Here is a 9180-nt window from a genome sequence, read left to right as displayed (position 1 = left end):
TTTACCGCATGGGAGTTTGTCTTTGTCTTGTCGTAGACGTTGTAAGATAAATTCCGATTCCAGTATTCACTTATGGGTGAAGGCTAGTGGTCCTTCTTCTTTGGAAGATTGTCGTATTGTTGGTCATTGTACTTTATATAATCATTGAAAGCAGTTCTCAAATCGGCCCTTTTAAGGGCCACAAATACTACACATTGATCTTGCCAAAAGCCGAGAAGCGATTCTTCTTGGTGTTTTAGCCCCCTGCGTTGACCGTATGTCGCTGTGTAAAGCGGGTGACCTGGGCAACCCTCGTGTACTATAGCAGTCCTCTCCACGTATATCCCAAATTTCATCGAGATTTTCATCCTGAATTTCTGCACTCTAGTGTATTTTATTTCTTTGTAAATCACTCTTAAACAAAATGAAAAAATGTGTTAGAATGCTCGTCACAGCTGTCAGAGCAAGCTGAATTATAGACATATATCTCCAATGATAAGTAGCTTCCACTCAAGATTGTGTGATTTTCAGTTAGAGTATTCGAGCTAACACACTCAGAATGGAACGACAACGTTAAGTCTGTTATAAGGAAGGCGGAAGGAAGACTCGGCTTCTGCGAAAGTGTGGTGCCTCTGTGGAGTAAATAGAGTACAACAAGTTTTTGCTGCCGATTCTGTGCTCCAGCATTTGGAGTCCCCGCCAAGTAAGCATGGTAGTAGGCGCTGAACGAAGGGACGTACTGCTAGGACCGTAACGGATCAGTGTTTTCAAATTTAAGAGAACTAGTATGCGAGAAGTAGTGTGTGACAATTAAGAGAACGTGTGTTTGAAGACCTCGACCATTTCACTGCCAGCGAAGGAGTCATGAGAATAAGAAGAATCTATATATAACGCGCAAATAAATATACCGTGCTCTGTTATGGGATTTCTACACTTGGGAGGATAAAGAGAAGTTCTGAATAAAATCAACATTCATATAAATATTTTTTTGTACAACACATATTTATTAATGACTTTACAAGTTATTGTACATAATAATATTACCACAAACAATTAACATTTAGATGTGTAACACAGAAATATTTTCTGATGCTATATTGGGATTTCTTCCATTATATGAATGATAGCACAGCACTTTGGACCTTTTTTATTTTCATTCCGAACATATTCCTGGGATGCTCTGAATATTTCACAGCCTTAACCGACCAATGTTGCTGTTCCCTTTGACTCGGCAGCACAGACAGTAGCGCCGACAACGGTGTACCCATCACTGGACTCGAGGATATTTTTCTTGTCCCTCAATCAATGGACTGTTCTGGGACAAAATAGGCCAAAATACTAAATTTAAGAAATTGGCGTGATTCACCACGCTGAAAAGACATGCTGACAGGTTACATGTATTGTCATGATTCGCCCATCCACAATCGCCGTTGCGACGTATTGCGAGCAAGATGGCAGCAGTAACTTCGAATGGCCACTCTGATTGAGTTAGCTTGTCTTCTCTGATTATTTACGCGCTACATGAACTCGTACGCTGGCTAGGCCGTTGTTCAGTTCCTTCAGTTCCTTATTGTGTCCTTCGTAAATAATATAGAGTAGAAGTCTACATACGGTATCTTGACACACAGTGTTAGTACTGGCACAGTGCCAGGCATGATCTTAATCACAATGCGACAGTGGTGTTTAATTAAAAATTCTATATTCAGAGTACGTGAATACTCGTAAGACGGTTGGTTCAGTGAGTGAGTGTTTTCTGCAAGCAGAATGGGCAGTGCACATGCAGTGCTACATGTAATTTCTGCAGGTACTGTCAGGAATGAAACTTTAGCTCCGCAGAAGATTTTGATAGAGAACAAACAATGTATTTACCTTAATAATGTTCAAAAGTCATCATATATATCTATTAATTCATGACAACCATCTTTACAAATTTCCTTTTTCTGGCGGGCACACGTCCAGATCGTCCGCTTATAGTAGCCTCTCAAGACTCTGGCGTCTCTCTCCCCACATCCACCACTCCTGCCGGCTCACCTGCAACTGCCCAACACTACTTGCTGTTCACATCCAACTGCCCAACACTACAATACCGAATATTCCAACAATGATTTCAACCAATCACAGACTGCACACAGCGCAGTCAGGGATTTTCATACAGAGCGGTACGTGGCGTTACCAACATAAAAACCTAAACAGCCTACTTACAACCTCACATAATCAAAGAGAGACAATGAACGTGATGAAAGCTCAAATAGTAGTAAGACCCCTTCGCACAGCGAAAGTAAAATTATGTTCAACTACAATTTCAAAAGAATAACCTCAAACATCTACCGAAAATTGCGAATAAAAATGTCGACACTCGACATTGCCGTTTCGATATAGACATATAGGTGACAGAAGTATCGCCGATATATTTTTGGAAAACATATCGGTCATCATCAACATCATCATCATTTAAGACCGATTACGCCTTTCAGCGTTCAGTATGGAGCATAGTCCCCCTTATAAAATTCCTCCATGATCCCCTATTCAGTGCTAACATTGGTGCCTCTTCTGATGTTAAGCCTATTACTTCAAAATCATTCTTAACCGGATCCAGGTACCTTCTCCTCGGTCTACCCCGACTTCTACCATCTACTACTGAACTCATGAGTCTCTTGGGTAAACTTTCTTCTCCCATGCGTGTAATTTCACCCCACCATCTAAGCCTGTTCGCCCTGACTGCTACATCTATAGAGTTCATTCCCAGTTTTTCTTTGATTTCCTCATTGTGGACACCCTCCTGCCATTGTTCCCATCTACTAGTACCTGCAATCATCCTAGCTACTTTCATATCCGAACCTCAACCTTATTGATAAGGTAACCTGAACCCACCCAGCTTTCGCTCCCATACAACAAAGTTGGTCGAAAGATAGAACGGTGCACAGATAACTTAGTCTTGGTACTGACTTCCTTCTTGCAGAAGAGAGTAGATCGTAGCTGACCGCTCACTGCATTAGCTTTGCTACACCTCGCTTCCAGTTCTTTCACTATGTTGCCATCCTGTGAGAATATACATCCTAAGTACTTGAAACCGTCCACCTGTTCTAACTTTGTTCCTCCTATTTGGCACTCAATCCGTTTGTATGTCTTTCTCACTGACATTACTTTCGTTTTGGAGATGCTAGTATTCATACCATAGTCCTTACATTTCTGATCTAGCTCTGAAATATCGGTGCATAGAAATATCGTTACATCGACATTTTATCAACAGCCCTAATTCGGACACCTCATTGAAAATGTGCCCAGCAAAGTTCAAGCCGCCGGAAAGGGGAATGGTCTGCACACCCAGTATTAATGTCGACTATTAAGTGTCTGGATACTTTGGTCAGATAGTGGATATGAAAAGTGATTGGTTCTCGTATTTCTTCTAGTAATACTAAGTTGTTACAGCCTGGAAGTACGAATCTATTATCTCTGTGTTCTTCTAATTAAGTCTACGAAACTGGTGATATCGTCTAGCTGGGTTATAAGACGACAGAAGCGATCGGAGAAGCCCGCTGGGGGACTAGAGAGCCTGTATACAGAGAGAGTGGCCATAGATGAACTTGCCCATGATTGCTTGATTAGCTTTGGCGCCATTTTGCTGCCAAACGTCTCTCTCGCTTCCTATGTTCGCCGTGCTTTTGAGTTGAATTGAAGTTCAGAGGACGTTTGGAAACGATTAAAAGGTATTTGAATTATTGAGAGACTTGTTATGCCTTGTGCATGCATGTTCGATTAAGTTATATATCGTTTTCAGTACGTAATTAGTGTTTGCGATCTTAAATACGATTTGAAGTAATGTAACTTCTTGTTGCAGTCTGAAATGCCCAGTCAGGAAGGAATGAGTAACTCTTGTAATAAAGTCCAGGTACAACTTTCTTAATGGTATATATTACCCGAAATATTTATTTAGTTACGCCTATAAAAATGTTTGGTTCTTCACTTTGCTCAGAGAACTCTGATTTTAAGGAGTCAGTTTTTTTTAAATATCTTTAGTCACGCAAAACAGGTAGACCTATTACAATTTACTGCATTTTTAAGCTCTTATTTCTTTAACAGTTCGTGCATACTGGTAGCATCACAAGCTTTTCTGAAGCCGATATCTGACAGTCCTTGCTGGAAACGGAAAGTTCCCGTAATTGCTGTGCCATGCTCATTCGACTTTATAGCGTCAAACTTTATTTCGTTCCGAATCAGAACACTAGGCATTATTTTGGTTTCAGTATTATTGCCTGACTGTTGACGTAGGCAAGTTGTAAGCACGTTTTCCGCAGTTATCGTGGTTGCTGATACATTATTCGTAGTAAATAATTGTAAGTACTCTTGAAGACAGTTTTTAATAGGCCTACTTACTGTGGGGTAAAAGGGATACGGTAGTTTTCTTGTTATATTTGGTCGTTATCACAGTAGCCTACATTTAACATTACCTGATTTTTGTAATCTTTTTCGTTTGTTATAAGTCGTAAGCAGTTGTTTACTTGTGACATGCAAAAAGTTTGAAGACGTGACAAGAAGTACTAATACGTCTCACACTTTTTGCATGTCACAAGTTAACAACTGCTTACGAGTTTCATTCATCTGACGTAATACAGGTACGTTAAATCTTTAGCGTTATGCACTTCCGATACAAAACAATTGCTATACACTACATTTTTTTTATTTACGTTACTTTCATTGCAATATGTCTAGTAAACGAAATTTAAAGGAGATAAATGCAAGTATCGAATAATTTTTACAGCCACTGTATCAAATTTTCCTGTGCTGTACGTAGTAGGCTACTATGAGTATATTATAGCTGTAAAGAAAGCGCCGGCCGGGATGACCGAGCGGTTCTAGGAGGTACAGTCTGGAACCGGGCGACCGCTACGGTCGCAGGTTCGAATCCTGCCTCGGGCATGGATGTGCGTGATGTCCTTAGGTTAGTTAGGTTTAAGTAGTTCTAAGTTCTAGGGGACTGATGACCTCAGAAGTTAAGTCCCAAAGTGCTCAGAGCCATTTTTGTAAAGAAAGGCATTTAACGAATGATTTCGCCATATTGCCTTGTGCTTTTGATTCGGTGAGTGTGTACTCCACTACTCCATTACTGGCCATTCAAAAGTCACGCCCGCAGTTTGGCAGAAAAATGGCCGCCGTATCGTCCGGTTGTCCACTCTCTCCCTACACAGGCTCTCTATGCGGGACCGCTCGGCTACTCCGCGGCGTCAGCTGACCTGGCCGCCGTTTGGATCTCTGGCCCTCTGGCTGTGGGGAGTCGGTCCGGCGGCGGAGGAACCCGGCCGTCTTCTCGCAGCCGGCTGGCAGCGGCGCTATGCAAATCCCGGAAGGGCGCGCGCCCTTTGTCTCGGCCCTTTCCGCCTGACCCCGAAAAACCTGTCACAAAGAGAGAGGTGGCGCGCTGCCTCATTACGCATGCGCGCGTGCATTATGCCCGGCTCCCCGTCACGGCGCGCCCTTATTATGCGTAATATTTTTAATGTGGAGATTTGCATAGCATTGTCTCTGGCCAGGTAGACGGCGCATTGTCGCGCAGGGCCATGCAGATGAGGCGCAGTAATTCTAGCCTGCGACTGCCACTGGCCGGAGACACAGGGGTGGCGGCGGCAGCGTACGGGCGTGTAGGGGAGGCCCAGTTAAAACCACGCGGCACGCATCGCCACGCACGCTCTCCGCAGTGTAGCCACGGAGCCGCTTGTGCGTAGCCTGTTTCTACTTACTGAAGAAACTCGGAGAAAGACAGGACGTTTCAGAGGGATTCATCCAATTTCACAAGACCATATCTTCAACAGGAATGACGGTAGAAACTTAGGATGTACCATTAAATTACGCATGAATTACAAAATTTTTCTTTTGAGGAAAAATATCCGATTTTACAACGGTATACGTGGTGGTCAGGACCATTTTGAAAAGTTTGTAAGGGCGTCCCGGGATAGGTTGTGCTGAGAAATAATTGTTAAGAATAAAGAAGTGGTACGTTGCGCCGTTTCTGAGTTAATTCGCATTGAAGTTTACCAATCTGGCAGTTGCGCGCAAATTTAATTGGCGCACCAGAGACTGTCACCAAACGTATTTTCGTTTGGTTTCATAAAACCGAACAACAGAGCGATAAAAAACTGGGACGGTAGTACCGATCGTACCGAAGTCAGAGGCTGAGTCATCTGGTCCGCTGTCACCTATGCTTTAAGAACAGCCGGCCGGAGTGACCGAGCGGTTCTAGGCGCTAAAGTCTGGAACCGGGCGACCGCTGCGGTCGCAGGTTCGAATCCTGCCTCGGGCATGGATGTGTGTGATCTCCTTATGTTACTTACGTTTAAATAGTTCTAAGTTCTAGGGGACTGATGACCTCAGATGTTAAGTCCCAAAGTGCTCAGAGCCATTTGGACCATTAACTGTATCTGGCGGGCCGCTTGAATTTGTGTGTACAGCAGCCTGGTTGCGTAAGTTCAATGCTAATAACTCGGAAACGGCGTAACGTACGGAATTTTCTTATAACAAATATTTCTCACGTAAGCGTAGGCTTCCGCGGCCATTGTCACAGTCAAGCAATACACCCTGAGGAAGGCGCCTTGCAACAATCGCCGAAACGTCGAAATTTTATAGTTGACAATGCGGCCTCAAACCCAGAAGAATTTTATTGACTGAAATATTACTCTCCCTTAAAGCTTTTCAGGTTGTTACGGACCACCCTGTATATTTTACGTGTATTCATATACAAAAAGGTTCAGTTACCTACGAAGTATTGTATCAGTGTCTGTTGTAGAATTTTTAACACGTTTTATGCTCGCATATTATGACATTTCTCGAGACTGTAAATCTTCTCTGTAGTTTTCAACGTGAGTTATGAAAAGGACCCAGAGACGCAGAATGTAGTAGATGCAGGCACCCACACATGTGCCATGTACGTTTACTTCCGGAAGGTGCTCGATGCAATTCTGCACTGCCGCCTAATGAAAAAAGAACGAGCGTACGGAATATTATACCAAGTGTGTAAATGGACTGAAGAGTCCTTCACAGGACAGCATATCATTCTCAACGTAGAAAATGAAAAATGATCGTATGGCATTTACTGGCCGGGATGTCCCCTTCGGGGTTCCGGCCGCCGTATTGCAAGTCTTTTTAGTAGACGCCACTTCGGCGACTTGCGTGTCAATGATGATGATGAAGTACACACAACACCCAGTCCCCTGCCGTGAATCGAACCCGGGCCCCCTTGCGTGGCAGACGGGAACGCAATCGCTGCCCTACGGTTCAAATGGTTCAAATTGCTCTGAGCACTATGCGACTTAACTCCTGAGGTCATCAGTCGCCTAGAACTTAGAACTAATTAAACCTAACTAACCTAAGGACATCACACACATCCATGCCCGAGGCAGGATTCGAACCTGCGACGGTAGCGGTCTCGCGGATCCAGACTGACGCGCCTAGAACCGCACGGCCACACCGGCCGGCGCTGCCCTACGGAGTCGGACTCTCAACGTAGAGAGGTCTTCAGACGTGAAGTAACGCCGAGCGTTCCCCACGCTAGGGTTATACGACCATTACTTTCACGAGTCATTTCGCGGATGATACTGTCCCTTACAGAGAAGTCACAACGCTAGAAAATCACAGCGAAATGCAGAAAGAGCTGCAGAGGAACGACGCTTGGTGCTGGGACGATTGACCCTCAACATAAATAAATGTAGCCGTATTGTGAATGCATAATTGTAGACAGAAAGAAATTGTTACATGATTACGCGATTGCAGAATATTCTCTGGAAGCAGTTAGTTACTTGCATTATCTACGAATATGTGTATGGAGCGACCGAAAGTGTAACAACATAGCCGGCCAGGGTGGCCGAGCGGTTCAAGGCGCTACAGTCTGGAACCGCGCGACCGCTACGGTCGCAGGTTCGAATCCTGCCTCGGCCATGGTTGTGTGTGATGTTCTTGGGTTAGTTAGGTTTAATTAGTTCTAAGTTCTAGGGTACTGATTACCTTAGAATTTAAGTCCCATAGTGCTCAGAGCCATTTGAACCATTTGTTTTCGGTAACAACATAAAACTATTGCAAGGTGGATGCATGTCTGAGACGGAAGAATCGTGAGGACATGTAGTTTATGAAGAAAAGAACTAGCTTACAAAACACTCGTTCGGACAATACTTGATTACTGCTCGTGAGGACATGTAGTTTATGAAGAAAAGAACTAGCTTACAAAACACTCGTTCGGACAATACTTGATTACTGCTCGTCAGTATGGAATCTATACCAGTTAGGATTGATACAGAGGATATAGTAGATCCAAAGAAGGGAAGCACGTTTCGTTACAGAAAGAGTCACGGAAATGCTCAACTAACTCTAGTGGCAGACGCTGCAACAGAGGCGTTCTACATCATGTTGTAGTTTACTTTTAAAATTCCGAGAACAAACGTTACTATAAGAGTCAACTAATATATTTCTTTCTCCGACATATATCTCACTAAAAGATCATGTAAAATACAGAGATTCGACACCACACGGAAGCTTACCAACAATCGTTGTTGCCGCGAACCTTCCGCAACTGGAACAGGAAAAATGTCAAGTTGCAGTGGTGTACAAAGTAAACATTCTGCTGCTTGCAGTGCGCAGCGTCAGTCATGCAACTTGCTACGCACAAGGAACACACGGCACATGGTGAGAGGACCTGTCATTCGTCAGCGCTATCTACTGTAGCAACGATGCATTTCTGGACACATGTTCACAGGATCATTCTTCCTCCGTTTCCAGTCAGGAATCCGTAATCCGTCCCTGCTGTTCGTCGTTTTATTAATGTTCACCCTGTATATATGTGTAGTATCTGTTCTGCCGGACTCTGTCGATAGAAAAAACACTTTGTGATACAGTGGCCGTATATACTCACACAGGCACGGTTTTAAGAGAAAAGAAATTCAACTGTGAAAAGTGAACATTTGTGCCGGACCGGGACTCAAGCCCCGATTTCCAGCTTCACTTCATCGGTAGCCTTAACGGCCTTGACCATTCGGACACTCTTCCCGTCCGACAAAAATTCTCAACTTGTTACGCGCTAACAGCGTCCACTGTCCACTAACTCCTTTTGTCGTAGCTTTTAGTTGAGTCCCGCAAGAGTCCAGAGTTACTGTGAAGCCGTCTGTGCTCATATGTGTGTGTGTGTGTGAGTGATGTCTGGAATGCAGGGAACTCGGGTTC

This window comes from Schistocerca americana, chromosome 3, assembly GCF_021461395.2.
Source record: "Schistocerca americana isolate TAMUIC-IGC-003095 chromosome 3, iqSchAmer2.1, whole genome shotgun sequence".
NCBI classification, from domain to species: domain Eukaryota; kingdom Metazoa; phylum Arthropoda; class Insecta; order Orthoptera; family Acrididae; genus Schistocerca; species Schistocerca americana.
The sequence above is the reverse complement of the archived record's forward strand: the minus strand, read 5'-3'. Positions refer to the sequence as shown.